The sequence below is a fragment of the Podarcis erhardii genome (genome assembly GCF_964252035.2).
Source record: "Podarcis erhardii genome assembly, chromosome: 7".
Lineage (NCBI taxonomy): Eukaryota > Metazoa > Chordata > Lepidosauria > Squamata > Lacertidae > Podarcis > Podarcis erhardii.
Genome location: NC_138511.1, coordinates 47647744 through 47667481, shown reverse-complemented (window position 1 = coordinate 47667481; position 19738 = coordinate 47647744). Strand labels below are relative to the sequence as shown.

At 43.4% G+C, this 19738-nt stretch overlaps 1 protein-coding gene across 2 annotated transcripts in view; it reads right to left on the bottom strand.

Moving 5' to 3' along the window:
* The window catches only part of CDH11 (cadherin 11), a 110933-nt gene extending 92358 nt beyond the window's left edge, over positions 1-18575 (bottom strand). For both annotated transcript variants that reach the window (XM_081870518.1, XM_081870519.1), the window contains exon 1: positions 18379-18575. The gene's annotated coding sequence lies outside the window, so the exon portion shown is untranslated. The remainder of the gene's footprint in view (positions 1-18378) is intronic.
* Between the last annotated feature and the right edge of the window lie 1163 nt (positions 18576-19738).

The following is a 19738-nucleotide window of genomic DNA, read 5'->3' as shown; positions in this document are numbered from 1 at the left end:
TTGTGGGTGCCCAGCCCTCACGCTTATATTATTGTGGGTACCCAAGCACCCACGGCCTCCAGGAGTTGGCTTCTATGCTGGGGAATGAAACTGGGACCTTTGACATGCAAAGCAGATGCTCTACCACTGAGCTGTAAAAAGGTAAAGGGACCCCTAACCATTATGTCCAGTCGTGACCGACTCTGGGGTTGCAGCGCTCATCTCGCTTTATTGGCCGAAGGAGCCGGCGTACAGCTTCCAGGTCATGTGGCCAGCATGACTAAGCCGCTTCTGGTGAACCAGAGCAGCACACGGAAACGCCGTTTACCTTCCCCCTGGAGCGGTACATATTTATCTACTTGCACTATGATGTGCTTTTGAACTGCTAGGTTGGCAGGAGCAGGGAAAGAGCAACGGGAGCTCACCCCGTCACGGGGATTCGAACCGCTGACCTTCTGATCGGCAAGTCCTAGGCTCTGTGGTTTAACCCACAGCACCACCCGTGTCCCAACCCACTGAGATGTAGGCTCTCCCCAAACAGCAGTTTCATCATAATTTTATTTGTATGCCGCCTCTCCATCATTAACTCAAGGTGGCTTACAAAATAAAGGTATTTAGATAATTACAAACATCGCAAAATTATTTATAAACATTAAATAAAACACTTCAAAAAGTACACAACCAAACTGAACAATTCCCGCATAAATCATAAGATCTAAAACTAAAGATACACAAATAACAACAGCAGCAACAACCCTCCCTAAAAAATACCCCAGCCCAACAGTGTGTTCTGCAGATTCAGCTTTTGTAGCTGGAGTCAGTCAACGCCCTTCCCTCCCAGCCCATGTGGGAAAAGAAAGGGAGCAGGTACCCCAGGACTCACAGCCAATATTGTCTCCAACTTTTCAGTTTGAAAACTGACCCAGTTATTTAGAAGGGTGGTGGTGGGTATCACTACAGGTCTTCAACCAGGGATTGCACAACCATCGCTTGGGGTTGCTTTAGGTCTGGCTTTACTACATCAAGCAGTTGGATTAGGTGGTCTACAAGGATCCCTCTGACTGATTTTATGATCCTCAGCTGTCTTAAGGACTCTTGTTTTCTGTCTATTCACATTCACTTTCCTCCCTTTCACTCTATTCCTCCTGTACCCATTTATTCAGCACACCTGGCTTAGAACACTCAGTGTGTTGCATTTTCTTTTTGACCATCACTGTATCTTACCTCTCCTTCCATAGGATATTGTGTGTCTGAGCTAATTCTATGGGGATAAGCCGTAACCTAGCTGTGGAGCTCAGGATTTGAATGCAGAAGATCCCAGATTTAATTCCCAGCAGCTCCAATTGTAGTGAGGAGCTGGTGTGTCTTCCCATTGGCATTCATCCAAGAGTGGTGCATGTGCTGAGCTGGAGCTGTCTTCCATCCCAACACAAGTATCCTTGCTGAACAGGTCTGGGCTGGAGCAGTGGCAAGGTCTGGCCACATGGTCACAAAGGCATGAACAACAGTGCTAAGCCGGAGCTCTTGATGTTGCAACCACAGGTCCCAAACCTCATTGCTGCCCTACCCCAGCCCTGTCCAGGCAATCATCAGCACCACCAGTGTTGGGAAAGTGGCTCTGCCCAACCTCATGTGCCACTACTGCTGCTATTCTTTTCCCTATTCCAGTAAAACAAGTTAGCAATGCCAAAATCATCATCTAGAGAAGGAGCCATAGCTCAGCTGTTGAACATCTGCTTTACATGTAAATGGTCCTAGTTTCAGTCCCTGGCTTCTCCTATTTTAAAATGATTTAGTATTAGTTGATTACCCTCTGACTAGAGTGCTTCTGCTACCCAGAGTAGGCACCATTGGGCTAGAACAGCCTTCCCCAAACTTGTGCCCTCCAGATGTGTTGGACTGTGACTCCCATGACCATTAGCAATGCTGCATGTGGCAGATGGGGGTTGTATTTCAAAAGATCTGGAGGGCACCAGGTTGAAGAAATATGGGCTGGGTGGATGGCCAAATTGTCTAGCATAGTATAAACAAATCCCCTTCCAGAATCCCAGCAGTTTATCCAATGCTAGTCAGAGCCTGTCTCACCCCTCTGTGACATTGGGAAAGATCAGGCAATCACCCCAGGTGCATTCTCAATAGAAATAAATGCAATGCAGTATCTACTGAAGCAATAGTGCAGACTTTAAAAAAATAAAAATGGTGGAGAAATTAAGTTTCCTGCTTGGCAGGGGGTTGGACTCGATGGCCCTTGTGGTCTCTTCCAACTCTATGATTCTATGATTCTATGATTCTAAGTTTCCTTCCATTTTATATAGATAGACACACTTTGGAATTCAAGAGGTAATTCCATATCCTTATTGTTAGTTTTAAATTAGAAATGACCAGACATTTCATTCTCCTTTGGATCCACTTGCAATGCAATTATGGTGCTATTTTCAAACCAAAGAAATGGAAGAACATTCTTGGGTCACCTTTTTATTTATGAAATGTAATAGCAGGAGATGGTAAAAACAACATAATTCTCTTGGAAAGCTCAGTTCAGTAAAGCTTGTTTCACCTTAAGGCTTAGTTCATAAAAGCTTGTTCAGAGCTCAGTTTGGAGGAGCTGAAATCATGCCAAGCCTTTCAGGCTTGCTTAGAAATGCAGGCTCTATAAACTCAAACCTCCTGGTTAGATTTAGTAGATATCATCTGCCTCAAAGCCCCTGTATTCTGCGTTTCTTCCTGCCACATTATTTCTAAACTATGGCATTGCTGGAAAGATCCCAGAAGCTTTTTGAAAAGGAGTGGGCTTGCCTGGGACAAATGAGAGAGAGCACGGAGAAGTTGCTAGATAATTTCAGAGGCTTGCAGCCTTCTAGAAGGGGAGGAAATTGTAATGGAAAAAGGGCATATCTATTTTCATTGGTAAAGATTATAACTAAATGTGGACAGAGAAATAGGCTGCTGCATTGCCTTATCCAGCATTCCTTTTCTTAGCTCTGAACTTTATGGCAGACAATAGGCTCATGATCAATACTCTTTCAGGGCCATTGGTTATTCCAACCCTTTGGAATGTCTGTCACTCACCATATGCCTCTGGGGTGCTAAAGGAAGCCATTTTGAAGTGTTCAGTCTTGGCAGAAAGACCAAGTGTGTGAGAAGACTGAATTTAAAATCTACCATCTTTGTGGTTGCATAATCTTTATTCAATGCAAGAAGTGTTATTCTAAGTGGGTAGGTACGCTAGAGTATTTAATACCCCAAGTAAAGAAAGGAGAAAGGTAAATATTTGTGCTTTGTTTTCTTTTACAAGGAGAGGTCAAAACAATGTGTATGAGTGAAGTGGAGGGGGGAGAAGGAGAAGGAGAAGGAGAAGGAGAAGGAGAAGGAGAAGGAGAAGGAGAAGGAGGAGAAGGAGAAGAGAGAGAAAGAAAGAAAGAAAGAAAGAAAGAAAGAAAGAAAGAAAGAAAGAAAGAAAGATAGATTCAGCCAATAATATTTTGAGAGTATTAACTGCTGTGTGTATAATCTATGTATATGGGAAGAATGGCAACAGAGGAGGAATAATCACCTGTTGGATTGCATTGCTTAAATGGCATCTCTGAACACAGCTTTGAGCTGGCTGGTTTGAAGAAACAGCTAGGAGCTGTAAAGTTTGCTGTTGTTTCAAGACTAAAGACTAGTATTTCAGTACTGCTTATTCCAACCCTCCAGCATTTTGCAACTGAAAATAGAGACATACATGTAACACTCTGATTCTGAGCCCAAAGATTACTACATGAAACCCTCTCCCTTCCAAACACACACACTATTACACATTGCACTATTTATCTATTGCTGGAAGCTCTGCATTATTTATCTATTGGATTTCTTTAGCGTGCAACATACTGCAATCATTTAAAAGTGAAGGGAATGCTTGTTTTGGGGTGCTAAAGATATACCTGAAGTGGGAACACACACACAATTGCCTTATAATCAGGGGTGGAGGAAGGGGGTTATGATAGTGGTGGTCTGCCCTGAGTGTCACCACTGAGGGGGGGTGACAAAATGCACTCACCGTGAGGCCTGCAGCACGCCTGAGCCATGCATCTCTCCTGGGAGAGACACGGTGGCTTGGGTGCGCACAGGCTCCAAGCTCTCAAACGGTCCACCTGCTGATTCCCCCTTAGCTGTAGTGGGAGGAGGCAGGCAGACTCCTGGAGGCCCCATGGAGCGTCCTGCCCTGGCTTGCCCTGCCCCAGCCATAGGGCACATGTGCTGCCCCAGGCACCCAATCGGCTTGCTCCACCGCTGCCTATAATACGTTATCAACGCTTCTAAATATACCTCAACGGCTGCAGGGCATGGAATGGCAGGTTAGTGCTTTGCACAGTGCCCTAGTGTTCATGTGATCAAGAGGGGCAATTTAACCCTATTATCTCTGCTATGGTGCTGATTGCAAAGTGCCCCAAATAAAGCCAATAGGGAATTACCACCTGGTGCAAACATCACCTTCAGAGGAACATTTTTTGTTAGAAGAACAGCAGGAGAAGAAAGCTATAACTATTTTTTTAAAAAAACTGGTCTTCAAAAATATGTCAGGGAGCAGTCAGTGCATCATATGTAAAACCACAATACCAAACACGAAGACAAATATTACAAAACAATAAATGAAAAATTAACAAGAATTGGCATAATGCATGGGTAAGGCAATGGGGTGCCCTCCTGATGTTGTTTGTTGTATTGGCTGAGGCTGATGGGAGTTGGAGTCCAACAGAATCTGGAGGGCAGCACATTGGTGACTCCTGCCCTGATACATCTTAAAATGCCACAAAAACTTCAGTTGTCGCAGTTACAATAAAACATTCAAATAAGAGCCATGGGAACCAAATAAGGTTTAAAACCCTCCTTTAAATCCTGAACTGGTTAGAGCCAGCCATAGAGAAGGAGCCATCATGGAGGATCCACATCTGCTGTGATCCCAATATTTGTCATAACCCTCTGATATATTATTTGCATTTAAAAAAACAACACTAATCTTCATACCAAATGCGAGTTTGCGTTTAACACAATATCTACTTTGATTTTTCCCCTAAAATCCAGACTGTACCTGGCAAATTAGGACAGTTTGAGAGAATGCTGCATGGGAGACAGTCCCCTCAACTTGCCAAGTTATTTTAAAAAAAGACAGCTATAAGAGAAACCAGAACTTTCTCATCACAATAAAACTAACAGTGTAATCTTAAGCGTGTCTACTAATAACTAAGCCCTATTAAATTCAATGGGGCTTACTTCTAGCAAAGTGGGTTTAGGATTGCAACTTAAGCCTGTAAAATGGTGTTCTCAGTCATCTTCTTGTTTGGCAGGAAAGGAAGCATAAAATAGTTTTGGGTGTCCCCCCCCCCCGTTTCTTCTTAATCACACCCTTTTCCACTCCAAGGAGCACCCCATCCAAGCACTCTCATCCATATAAATTGAAGAGGGAGGAAAACAAACAACCGCAAAAAGGTGCATACACAACAAAACAAATCTTGTTCTTACCCACTAAATTATATTTGAAAAACTGACTGCAGTCCTCCTCCATTTCTTTCATACACCATTACGCTGTCAAGAATCATAAATGCCCACTTCTAAGTGCACCGTACATTTGTGACAGCAAGATGCCTAGAAGGGATTTCAATTATTTCAACCAAAAGAAGGATGACTGAACAAAATGTACAAATCTTGTGAGTGCCACATTGGGAAACTATTTGAGCATGGGTAAAACTGCAGATCCCAAACACACATCCCTCTCTTCAGAATTGTCTATGGAGTGTGTGAATAAGAATATAAGCAGAGCCCTGTTGGATCAAGCTAAAGGCCTGTCTAGTCCAGCATTGTATTCTCTCGGTGGCCTATTTGAAACCCACAAGGTGGAGATGACTGGACTGGATGGTTGCTGGACTAGATTGGGTGGAGCTGCCTTCTTGGCCAGGAAATAGATTAGGTGACCAAGGGCCATTTATTTCCTTACTCTCAGCTAAAGCTACTGTACTACAGTTACAGGATTCTTGTGAGGGTTAAAGGGGATAAATCATGTAGACCTTGAAGGCAGGATGTACAATAAATGCATGAATCTCTCTCTATATATATTAGAATTTATTATATGCTTATATTCTGTTTTTATTTCATGAGGAACTTCAAAGCAATATACACGTAATTATTTCATCCAGGACCTAGCCTTGATTTGGACCTGCTTAGCTTCAGCAAATTGCCAGTCAACCAAATCTTTGTTGCCATCGACAAACCATTAATGAAAAGTTAAAATATGAAGCAATACAAAATAACAGCCTCAGTAGAACCAATTCTTAATACCTCAGGGTGACAAGTTAGAAACAATCATACAGATTCTGAGACAAACTGCAACATTCAGATACATTGTACCTATTTAGTAATATATTTATTTGACCTATTCTGTGCTACATCAGATGCCTTTAGAGCAGACAGGGAGAACTTGTGGCTCTCCAGATGTTGTTGGACTTCCATCGGCCCCAACCAGCATGGCCAATGGTCAAGGATGAAAAGAGCTGGAGTTCAAAAGGAACAGGAGATTCCATTGGTTAACTATCACTGCAGTAGACCGGGTACCAGGAATTTACCCGTGTGTGCTTGGAACACATTATACTGTTCCTTGGCTGGCAATTTGAAAGACACAGCAGGCAGTTTTTCAATTTCTCTAAAAAGCAGTGAGAGAGAGAGAGAAGGCTAACTAAAGTTCAATGTTCTTATGTATATCTTCACTAAAACACAAATGCAAATAGCAAATCTTGGACTCTCGCTGGATTTGTGATTATCTGCAGACTTCGGGCACCCAGGCCCATGGATGGATTATGCTGATCTGTACATGTAGCACTTTCATCCAGGACAGATATTATCAAGATTTTGCATTTTACTTAACTGTAGTAGAAAAGTCTGCCTAAAGTCTTGTTAAGTGCTTGTTATCTTTTAAAAAAGAGAGTTTGTCCCTAGTAAGGAAAGCTAGACAAGGGAATTTATATATGTGGTCTTTTGGTTTTATTCTTACTTGTATAAAAAGGGGAAATGAAGGGAATTGACAGGTGAGTGAAGTACAGTTTCCTGAAACTATGGGCACATCTCTACCAGACATCCAAAGCATTGTTCTACCACTTTAACAGTCATAGCTTCTCTTGCCCCCCCCCCAAGAATACTAGGAACTGTGGCTTGTTAAAAGTGCTGAGGTGTTAGAAGACCCTCTTCGCCTCACAAAGCTGCAATTCCCAGAGTTCCCTGGGAAGAGGAACCTGATTTTTAAACCACTCAGGAAATTGTTATTCTGTCAGGGCAATAAGGGCTTCCTAACCATTCTTAACACTCTGAACAATCAACAGTCCTCAAAATTCTTTTGGGGTAAGCTGTGACTATTAAAAATGGCATGATGGTGCTTTAAATGTATAGTGCAGATGGGGCCTAAGATAATAACAAGCCTGGATAATGAGGAATTGTTTTTGCCTCATGCCCAAAGGAAGACCATGCTGTCACCAGGAAGATTTCTGTGGAGGAAGTCTTCCCTAATTGGGGAGCCACCTTGAACAGGCTCATTCTCAATGGTGCCGCTTATGCCTATACTTTCAGTCTGATCCACCAGAACTCTTACTATGTTCTTACAAAAAATAGGGCTGATGATCTGCACTTGCTCGGTTTCCACATTTTATTTTTATTAGCAACTTATTTCTTCATAGCATTAACAGATGCCAATCATGCTAGACCCTGAGGTTTGGAGAAAACATCTACCGTTCATATGATGAGATGAGGTAGGCAGAACAGAAAAGGGAAGGTTCATCTCATTGAGACTCACAGGGAAAATTTAGCACCATATATAATAAATGTAAACCTTGCACTCTTCAACACTTTGATTATAGTCTATGCACACAATGCATTTTTAAAAACCCACGCTGCTGCTTTTTAAAACATTAAAGGGGAAATTATGCAAATGTTAACACATTAGATTGATTAGGTTGGGATGAAACCTTTTCTACTTTATTTTATATTTTAAGAGAAGAGCCACAATTACAATGATTGAGAAAGTGGGATGTTAATGAAGCATGCTATTGCTAATCAATGCTTCCCCCTCGGGTGATGGTGGGGGCTCAGCCCAGTCACCCTCAAGGCTAACCATTCACCCCACTACACATCTCTTGATACAGTGTATTTCGAAATCTCTAAATACTCTTATAATGATAATAATTTCTGCTTAAGTCAACTGTAGTTGACAAATGGAAACTAGGGCTGAAGAAAGGCCTCCCAGAATTCTTCATGGGCAGTGAAGTTGAAGTTGAGGGGATCATTCTGGATATTCTTGGGAGGTAACATTCTGAGCTCTTGTTCTTCGGTCCCAGCTCCTGCCCACTTAGCAGTTCAAAAGCACATCAAAGTGCAAGTAGATGAATAGGTACCGCTCCGGTGGGAAGGTAAACAGTGTTTCCATGTGCTGCTCTGGTTCGTCAGAAGTGGCTTAGTCATGCTGGCCGCATGACCTGGAAGCTGTCTGCAGACAAATGCCAGCTCCCTCGGCCTATAGAGCGAGATGAGCACGCAACTCCAGAGTTGTCCGCGACTGGACCTAACGGTCAGAGGTACCTTTACCTTTACCTAACATTCTCCAACAGCCTTTCTCTGGAAAGTGTCTTCTCAGGAATTCTGTTCATTTAATGCTGGTAATGGATGGTACAGAAATTCAAATCAGTTCATATTTAAAGGTGAATCTACCTAATTCACACTTTCCCAAAAAATATGCAAACTGAACACAGCCATCCTTTGAAATACACCCTTCTCTTTTTGCTCCCCAGCCAAGCATTGTTTACAAAAATGCATATACTCAGGTAGCTGGAAGAGGAAGGGGAATGGAATGCAGTAGTCTCTGAAAGGGTATGGCTGGCTAGAAGCACTCAACACTGCAATGTTTTTTTGAACGTCCCACTTGTAAGAATAACATCACATTTACATAACACACTACAAAACCTTATGCCTGTTATTTTATCACTAACACAGTGATAAAGTCAGAAGTTCACTACTTCCTTGATTCCTTCATGCCTTTCCAAAGTCCCATCTTTTTGCCATAAAGAATTCCTCAAACCCCCATTCCTATTTTACTTCTGCATTCCATAACAAATAACAATTTGAATCATAGTAATTCTACCATCTCTCTCTCTCTCTCTCTCTCTCTCTCTCTCTCTCTCTCACACACACACACACACACACACACACACAATTATTTTACATGAAGCCTTCTTAATAACAGAAATCTGGCCCATAGGTCTCAGTTTAGAGATAAATGAGTGCAGGTGGGGACAGCCTAATGAGTGCATTTATGCGGAGTATGTTCTTACTTTGTTTTCATTTCCAGAAAGCCATTTTTTACTGCACATAGTAACATTTATATTCTATGACCAATGGCATACCTCCTGCAACTTCTGATGTCTAGTCCATGCTGAGATATATAAACACAAGATCCCAGGTGTCCCCTGTAAAGCAGCCCCACTAAGTGCACTTGTTTGTTTGTTTGTTTGTTTGTTTGTGTGTGCTTGACACGCATGGATCAGAAAAAAAAGAAAAATTACCTTTCCTCATTCCAAGAAACAACACCTCAGTTCCATATAAGTTACATGGCATTAGGAAGAGAGGGGTGAAATGGGAGAAAACCAGCGGGGGCAGGGAGGTGAAGAATGAGATCTTACCTGGACAAATAGCTTCCTCCAACCAAACTAACCCCCCACCAAAAAAAACCAAAACATATTTCTTCTTCCTACATATAAAAGCACACAGAGTAATATCCAATTCAGTCAGTCTGAGAGCCACAGTCCTTTCGTGGGACCACATGCCACCGGTGGGCAGGATCAGAGGGGAAAGTGGGAGTAGGAACTAGTGTACATTTTACTTTTGTACAGAAGACAAGTTTGCATTCACACACCCCTATATATTTCATCCTGGCAAGCAAGAGGCGTTGTTAGAGTAATATTAGAATTCAGGGGCACATTCCAGCCAGGCAAAACCACTCCAGAATACAAAGCAAGATCAGAGAGTGGGGTGGTCTTAGGAGAGTTTCAAGGGCCAGACAGAGATCTGGAGGGCCACACATGGTCCCTGGGCCTGAGGTTCCTCACCCATTCATTAAGTCATTCTCATAAAAGATACATTATTACTTCAGATCATTGATCTCAGTGGGTCTACTATGAGCATTACTAACGTTTGATGTCACCTATAAGAAATATGGGTTGGGGCCAAGCTGTTGCAGGTGTTTGAAATACAAGATGGTCTGAAAACCTCCATGGAAGGAACAATTACAGGTTTCCTTTTCAACCTCCAGCCAGCAAAGCAGCTTTCAAAGTTCTGGCCATAGTCAAAGGCCTCTGTCTCATCTTTTTGTATGTATCCTTATCCGCATTTCTACTATCTAGTTGATTATTTCCAGCAAGCCTCATTTCTGGTCCAATTTGATCGGAAAATTAAACTTCTATTAGTGCAATTTCTCATATACGCAAGCGTGCAGATTGCATGTTTAATACCATCCATTTCAAAAATCTATTTTGGTGTAAAACATAGTCCTATACATGGAGGAGGTAGGGCAGCGATATTATTTGAGCTCAACCCAGCTACTATGGCTGGATCAGATTTGCCTGTACCTTGGTGCAGCTATTAAATTAACTAGAAATTCTAGAGTGGTAGCCATGTTCTTAACTAGAATAAATCTGATTAAATTAAGTAGAATAATTCTAATTATGATTAGAATATGGAAGAATTCAGTATCATTTTTGCTTTTCTTAAAAAATGCCTTATTCCTGAAATACACTGCTTCATCTCTTTAAGGTTCTCTTCTCCTGTGCTTAATGGCAGGGGAGAACTATTATATCTATATAATTGGACTTTCCAGGCATGCAGGTATATACAATACATTAAGCTGCCAAGGTGGCAGAGTAGAATTACTTGCAAAATGCATAAAGGCTTTGAGCTGTGGGGCTGACTATACATATTTGAAACTTGAAGCCGATCTCCCTAGCCCTTTTATAACTGGCATTATTATTTTCTTGTTTTTTATTTTTAATCCTATATTTTGGAACTATTCCAGGTCCCATCTCTTTCCTCTACCCTTGGATTTTAAAACTAGGTAGCAATCTTGCTGTGGGAAACAGAGAAGTCACTAGGAAATCTCAGGCATGGTGGCCCAATCTGTTCCTTGGGACTGTCCCTGAACATGCCCTCTCCCCAGGTCCCACCACTCACTGGCCCTGCTCTGCGTCCTCCTGGAGTATTTTTTCCTCCTGGTATGTGTCCTTAAACTCTGAAAACACCCATTGCTTGCCTTATTGGAGTGGGTTTATGGACACTTCTGTGCGGCCAATGAGAGCCCCGTCCATCATTCCAACCACTTACCTCTTAGGTTTTGCCCACAATGGGAATGTGGCCCCGGAAAGGTTCCCCATTAAGAAATGTGGCCCTCTGTCTGAAAAAAAATCTCCTCGCCACTGGTGAAGTGGCTGCCTTATAAGAGTGGGCCTCAAGTCAGGGACTCCGGATGCTGAGCTGCAATTCTTACAGCCCAAGGAATACACTCCACCTAGCCTAGAAAACTGGCCCTGTGTCTGTAATCAGACCTAGGGTTACTTTACAAGGGGCAGCTTCTGTTGGAATGGCTGTGGAGCTGAATTCCAGTCTAAAGATAAAAGCTTCTAAGAAGGGATAGTAGGAACTAAAGTTTCCTATCAAAAGTTTGCAGCTGACCAGGAGACTATGGTGAGCTATACTGATTTCCCCACACCCCATTACAGTTATTTGTGAATATCTATACAGGGCTTTTTTTAGCCGGATCTCACAGAAACTAAGTTCTGGCATCTCTCTTGTGCAGTGTTTTTTTTCTGGGGGGATGCAGGGGTACGCATACCTCTAAACATTTTGTGAATCTTTGCACTTGTCCATTTATTGCATTTATTTTTCCTGATTTGAACTATAAAATGGTGATTTTCTTGAGTCAAAACGAGAGTACCCCTAAACATTTTTTTTAGAAAAAAGCACTGCTCTTGTGGGCACCATTGCCATTATAAGAGAACAAGGGAGGTGAGGCATTCACGGTTAAGTCCAGACACCTTTTTCCCCCCCTAGAAATATAGCACTGTCTATCAATCTTGTTAGCATATGCACATTTGATGCAAAACATTGTCTTCTTGACAATGAGCAAGAGGTCATCCCACACAGATCACAGAGCCTCCTTCAATCACAAAATGGAATAAAGGTCTAGAACATTAGCCCACATGTTTGCTAGGCAACTTATTTATAATAATTCATATTTCTCATTTCATTTTTCTCACTGCCATCTTGACAAAACCAGCCCTCTAGTCCACCAAAGCTTCTGCCACAATGAATGGGCTTGCATCTGCAAAACTGTATCTCTATCCTGCCATACATCTGTTCATATTTCAGGCATGGTGACTTGTGGCCCAGTGTGCAAGTGGACTCCCAACACTGAGCATTTTGTGTCTATGGACTGCAATAAAGCTGTGTGTGTGTGTGTGTGTGTGTGTGTGTGTGTGTGTGTGACTCCCAACATAAAGCACTGCCTTTGAGCTGATGTTGGGTGACCTGAAAGCTGTGCCTGCGGTGTTTGGTCTGTGACAAAGTTAAAGCACACACCTCACCAGTTGACATTGCATTGAGCCATTAAATGTACAGAATGAATAAGTCAGCATTTCAGGTGGCCCAACCAAGGAAGTGTGGCCAGTGAAAGACTTTAGCCCGCTTCTGAATTGCAGTGTTGTGCCAAGAAGAAGAAAACAGGGATCTCTCACAGGGATCTCTTCATCACAGATCTGACCTCACTGTCGTCCACTCCTACCACCCCCATTTATTTACAGGGCCCACCAGCGGCGTAGCGTGGGTTGTCAGCACCCGGGGCAAGGCAAGTAATTTGCGCCCCCTAACCCGGGGCAAGGCAAGTCCATACACAGAGATTTTTTTTTGCTATTGAAGCCCAGGATCCCTCCCAGAACAATTAAGTATTTCAATAAACCCTTTTGCAGGAGTTGAAAGAAGCTGCATTTCACTCCTTGGAGAATGTGAGGTGACTAAATCAGCATTTACTTAAGTTGTACTCCTTTCCCCCAGCTAAATCCTGTTGATTGTATCCCATACAGTTCTTTATCACGGGGCAGCCACCATCAGAGAGTATGTTTTATTGCTGGCTCAACCAGGGTTGTGGGTTCGAGCCCCACGTTGAGCAAAAGATTCCTGCATTGCAGGGGGTTGGACTAGATGACCCTGGTGTTCCCTTCCAACTCTATGATTCTGTGAACCCTTACACCAAATTCTTTCAGCTTACTTGAGATGCTGAATTTCTTAATTGGAAGTGTGTATGTGTTGTGGGGAGATTGTTCAGAGTTCCTTTACTGCTACAGTTTGTAAATAGCTCAACATTTGCAGTGTACATTCAATGGGCTCCAAGATGGTGGGACCCAAATCACATGTAAGTCCCATTGTCTATATGTGTCAAAACATATCAAAGGTTTTGGGCTGACTAGGTCACAGACTGAGTTCCATAAACCTCTCAAGTTCTGCCACTGAGCTACTGCCATTCTCCATTACCTGGTCCTTTTAAAACTGGAAAGTTATATCACTAATGCAGGGACTCTGGCCTTGGCTGCAGCATAGAGGATAGCCTCACAGCTAGCCACACTTGGGGAGATGCTTTCTCTGCAGGAGAGAAAACGATTGAAGGTATTTGTGGGGCTGATCTTACTTCTTCATTCTTCAGAGAATCTGGGGTGACAGAATTCCAGAAGTTTGCAGAGAACTGGTAGTATGCGGCTGAAGGTAATACTAGAAAGACCGACTAGAAAGATGTTAATCCTGACAAACTGCCTGAGCATTAGCCTGAACCACAGAGAGATTGAATTCCGTCTCCCCTGAGAGGGCAAGCAATGCCGGTGGTAACAAAACAGCTTTTCACAGTGGCCTAAAAAGCAGATGGGCCACAAGCAAGGACATACAGAAGAGCACCAGCGCCCTCTAGTGCACACAAGGCCCAGCTCTTAGGGAAACAAATTGCTAAATATAGACAGGGCTACAGATTCCCTGCTAATACCGCCTGAAGGCATGGAGGGTCTAGGTCTAGCAATACCTTCCAAAAACACAAGGCCCTTTATTAAAAGCAACTATGGTAGGATTCATAAACAAAGCAGGCACAGTAAAAAATAGATTTAAAAGAACTTTTAACCCTTGGTGTACATGGAAGTAAAACGTGTTGGTTTTTTTGCTATGCTTTCTGGAGATTTGCTTTCAAGGGACAATATTCTTGATGAAATCATGAGGACCATGTCACTCTCACAGTGCAATCTTATGCATGCCTGCTCAGAAACTAGCCCCATAGATAGAACTCCCAGTGTGCATAGGATTGCAGCTTCTGACAATTTTTAGGCTTCTGTATTTCCTTTGTCATTTACAGCCTGATCCTATGCTTGTTTGTTTGAATGAACTAGATGCTACCCTTTGTATAAGCCACAGGACAGTTTACAACAAAATCAAATCACATAAAACAAATCACATGTTTACCCAGAAGTTAGTTCCACTGAGCTTGGCGGGACTTACTTTCCAGAACATTATTTAGGATTGTAGCCTTAATAGAGTTTGATGTTTAAATTTGGGATATTTTGCCCCACCGATAGACACACTCATCCATTTCATTTTAATTTGGCTATGGCACTCCAGTATTGATCAACTAATCCATAGTATTATTGCAGACTAAAAATCCTATGGGGGTTTGTCTCACTCAGGAATCCATGGGCATCCAAAGGAATTGTTCACTGAGGCTGGAAATGAAAAGTAAAAGATCCAACAGTGGGATTTTTAAAGCTCAGTGGTATAAACACCAGAGAGGTCATGTGAAGTGTGAATTAACAGCAGTACATAGGCATCTGATTTGACACCAAACTGGCTGTTGTTCTTTTTTCTTAAATGACCAAAGAACAAATGACATTTGTTTAGGTGAAAACATGATTTTCTTTGTCAAAAGCTCTTGGGTCAAGTGCCCCACATACAATTCATTTACTTGTTTTGAAAATAGAAGACAATTGGGTTTTTGTTTTTTGTTTCTTAAAAAACACCTGAATTCTTAGCATTTCCAGAAACTAAAATTCGTTTCACGGTCTTTTCTTTTGTTTTTATTTAAATGTGTTTCTTTTTAATAAATAAAAAAATCTGCAAATCCGTTGCAATTTCACAAAATCTTGTGGTTGAGTTACAAAGTTCCTCTTTCTGCAAGATCCATATTCAACAATGAGTGTAACTGTTTTACAAGAGGGGGGATCCTCTCCATTTAATTTATCTTATTTGGTCAAACTGCATTTGTTTGTGAGAGTGCAGTTCTATGTATATTTGATCAGAAGTAATTCCCGTTGGATTCAATGGGCCTTATTTCTCAGGGAAGTGTGTATAAAAATGCAGCCTAAGTTGCCTGGACTCTAAACACGATTCATTAGCGAGGAAGTAGCCCCTCCTATTAGGCTGATGTTAATGCTTTGTCAGACAAATGGGGGGAAATACATGATATCAGGTGAAGAAAAAATCCCAAGAACCACCATCCTCTGTCACCATTCTATATGCATCTCATCTTCCATATATAATTCCACAATGTAAATCATTGCACTTTGTCAGATTATCTGTCCACAGACCTCACCCCACCCACCAATGAGAGATCAACTATCAACACTGCAAAGGGAATTTCTTTGCCTCGCTCTTGACCGAGCTTATTGTAATAGTTTCTATGCTAATGAACTCACCCAAATGTGCAAACTTTGTGCATTTCTTTTCTGCAAAGTTAGAACTGATGAGAAGCCTATAAATAGCACATCCCTATCACCCGTTTCCTCTGGTTGCATTATCAGAGGATTGGGTTTTAAATATAAATTATATAAAGCAGAACTGCAACAAGGAATCATACGGGTTTTCTTGGGGGCATAGAGGTCTTTGTTTGATATTTTTTTTAAGCCTGCAGACTGAAATTCTTCCTTCTCTAACTTTATTTGTTCTCAAGAAGCAGCAAGGCAAAATGTTTTCAAACTGTGGTCAATTTTACATTTCCTGGGGTGCAGCACCTTTTAAAATGTGCTGAAACAGCCTTCTGGGATTGGAAACAAAAGAAGAACTCTTCCAGGCATTAAGGTCTACTTTACTGCCTTACCATGAAATGTGCTGATGCAATGCTACAGGACCGTGGCGTGCAAGCAAACAGCTTTTATCATCATCACCATCATATTCTGGAGCTTGGAATAATCCTAAGAGTGACATAACTTGCATCAGAAATCCCAAAAGGTGGCAGCCACCAAGGCAAACTTCGGCTTAATTGTTGCAAAGAACTTGCTTTATTGACAAATCATAACTGAATCTGAGAAGAGGCCAAGTGTTTCAGATCTACCTCCTAATGAGCATTACATGTTTTCCAAACTCTGACGAAACAGCTTCTAAACCAGAGAAGTGGATACACGAAGCGGGGGAAATACGTACACAAAAAGCCAAGGAAGAAATCCCTCTGCTGCTCATGGCTCAGCCTACCTGAGTAGGTCTATTGCAGCCTTATTACTTCGCAGTTTCATTATTAAGTCATTAAAATTATTTGATTCCTTAACAGTGGGTCAATGGCCTGTGAAATTCTTATTGTGTCATCAAAATGAATCAACAGGAATCATGTGTTTCCTAGCTGAACTATGAGCCATGGGGATGTGAAAGAGAAAGAAGAAAAACACCACTTAGTTCTCCTTTCCCAAATTAAAGGTTGCTGTTTCGCCTGAACTACTGACCTGCATTTTGCTAAAGGGATTCCTTTGTCCTCACAGAGCAAAGAACTCAGTCACATCACTGAGACCTGCCCTTTCTATTTTATTTTGCAAAAGCAACTGTACCAAATATATATAATAAAGGATATCCCCCCCCCCCATTCCTTACTCTGTGCCAACTTGGCACCTCTCTGCTTTGGTACTGGCCCAATAAATATTTAAAGGCACTGATGATAAATGGGCATCACTCCAGAAAGGTAAAGTTGCTTGCCTGGTGATGTCAGATTGTAAGATGGGCTCTAGGGAGGATTCCACAGGAAGAGGGTTCTTATTCAAAAAGTGACCGTTATATAGATGGACTGGCAGCCTCAAAGCCTGATTTATTTCACCTTCCCTGGGGCTGAGATTACCTATACATCAGCCAAAGAGCATAACGGTTTTCTAGCCAAGCCACATTACCACTCTCTCGCTCCCTCTCCACGGGTACCTTGTGAATGCTGCTGCAAGATGCGAGCGGTTGGCCAAACAAACAACGACAAAAACTCTCTCTGGTAACAGCCATGCATCTTCTGAAAGGGAATCTCTGGGATCATGTTTTGAAAGGGGTCTCCTTCCCCACAATTCTTCTACACACACACACACACACACACACACACACACACACACACAGAGTCGACCGCTTTTCCGCCGCCGCCCGCCCGCCCCCCCCGAAAAAAAAACACCGCCGAAGGCTCCAGAAGTAACCCAGAGTTAATCACAGTTCCTATCGACCCACTTTATCTCCCCTCCCCCCCATAAAAAAGAACATTTGCCAATGCATGCGATAGAGCGATATTTGTAAAGACATGAGAGACGTTTGCACAAAACATAACGAGAGAGATAAAACCTCAAAGATTTGAGGTTGGGGTGCTGTCTAGATTTGAGGGAGAGGAGAACCCGCGAGACTCCCGTAGCCGTTTCTTGTGCAATGTCCCCCTGCCCGCAGAGCCTCGATTTGTACTGATCTGATTGCCTCAAATTGATGCTCAGCAAGCCAGCTATGGCATTTTGCTCTGGGGTAGCCAGCTGCGCTGCTGGGCTGCTCCGGAGGTTCTGCTTGGGGGAAAAACAACAACACCCATATGGCTCTATCTCCACGCACTTTCACAGCCAGCAAGAGATAAGAGGAGCCCAAACAACCCAGAGATCTTGCCTGTCTAGGTGTCTGATCTGCGTGCATAATTTCTTTCTCTCCCCCCCCCCAACTCCCCGCCGCCAGCTACAAACCAACGATCAGCCCTCCAAGCTTCGCCTTTGGCTTCAGGTCAGTTTCTAGCCACCCCCGGGCTTCCAAATCCTTCCCTTGCCCCCCCTCCCCGCGCCGCCCCTGCAATCTCAGATGCCTCGATGGCAGAGGAAACTCTGCGCCCCCATCTAACCCCCTCTTTCCAGCAGCTTCCACTTTGCAGATCTGCACCCTATCCACCCTCAGCCCTTTCCCCATAACCTCTCCCCCCCCCCAAATAAAAAATCTCCATGGATGCAGCAAAGAGCATCGCTCCAATTAAGAATATAAGAAGTCCCCCCCCCCCACACACAAAATTAATCTAGGACAGGCGGAGGCAGGCGGAGAGTCAGCTCTTACCTGCGAGTCCGGCTGCCTGCTTCTCCCTGGGTCACCTCTGGCAAGAGGAAAGCGAGCCGAGGCAAGTCCCATTCACAACTAGAGGCGCAGGAGGAGCAGCGGCAGCAGCATCCCCAGCGAATTCCACTCCACTGGCAACGGCGGCTGAATGAGGCTTCGAGCTAGTGGAAGGAATTAGAAACAGGAGAGAGTGAGTGAGAGAGAGAGAGAGAGAGAGAGAGAGGAGGGAGGCAAAGGGGGAGGGAGGGGAGAGAGCAGGGAGGGAGAAGGAGGGAGGGTGGAGGCAGGCAGGATGAAGAAGAGGAAAAGCTAGAGGCTCTGACTTGTCCTCTTTTGGCAGAAAGGGACGGCAAGGCCTCAGATCTTTCCCTTTGCATGGGGCTTCCCTGAAAAGGCAGTGCAGGCTCTGGGAAAAGGCGTTCTTTGCATTTGGGGAAATGCTCACTCTTTAGGAACATGGGGCGCTTTATGTACCAAGTCAGAGTGCTGGTGCATCTGGCTGACAAGCGGCTCTCTGGGATTCCTGGCAGGGGAGCTTCTCACCCTTACCGACAGATACTGGGGACTGGACATGAGACCTTCTGCTTGCTGAGCAGATGCTCTGCCACAGAGCAACGGAGAAGCAGGAGTGGATCAGCATCTCTTCGGCCACACTACAAAGTGGGAGCGGAGGCCGTGCTCATTTTTTCTTTTCTCCTCCTTTTTGGGAAGCCTCCTTTTCTCTATCCTAAGCCCAGATGCACAAAGGATGGAGGTGGTGTTTCCACTGGGTAAGGCAATCTGTGCACGTTCAGAAGCAACTCCCACTCTAGCCAACCTGCAAATGCATGAGATGGACCATTTAATTCAGTGATATAGTGTGCATGCATGGTAGGCAGAAGATTCAAGGCTCAATGTCTCAGATCTCAAAGCTCTTTTTCAGGGGTGAAAAAGACCCCCAACTGAAACTCTGTAAAGTCGCTTCCAGTCCATGCAGACCCAGAATGAGAACCTGCGGCCCACCAAATACTGCTGGGGTAATAAAACTCCCATCATCCCTCACCATTGGTCTGACCATTGACTATTGGGCTGGGGCTTCTAGTGTCCCACAGCACCTGAAGAGCTGAGGGTTTCCTATCTCTCATGTAGACAAACCTTGAGTTATGACAAATGGTCTAACTTGGTTGGCATTATCGTATGTTTCTAGTCTCCTGCTTTCTTGGAAATGGGACAGAATGGTCTCTCCAAAGCATGCAGATGAATCTTCAGTGGGGTGATGGCTAGCATGAAGGAGTCACCTCTTCCAGAATATTAAGTATGGGAACCATTGCATGTTCCATGACACTGTTGCTATGACTCCCCACCCCACCCCCCAAAAAGA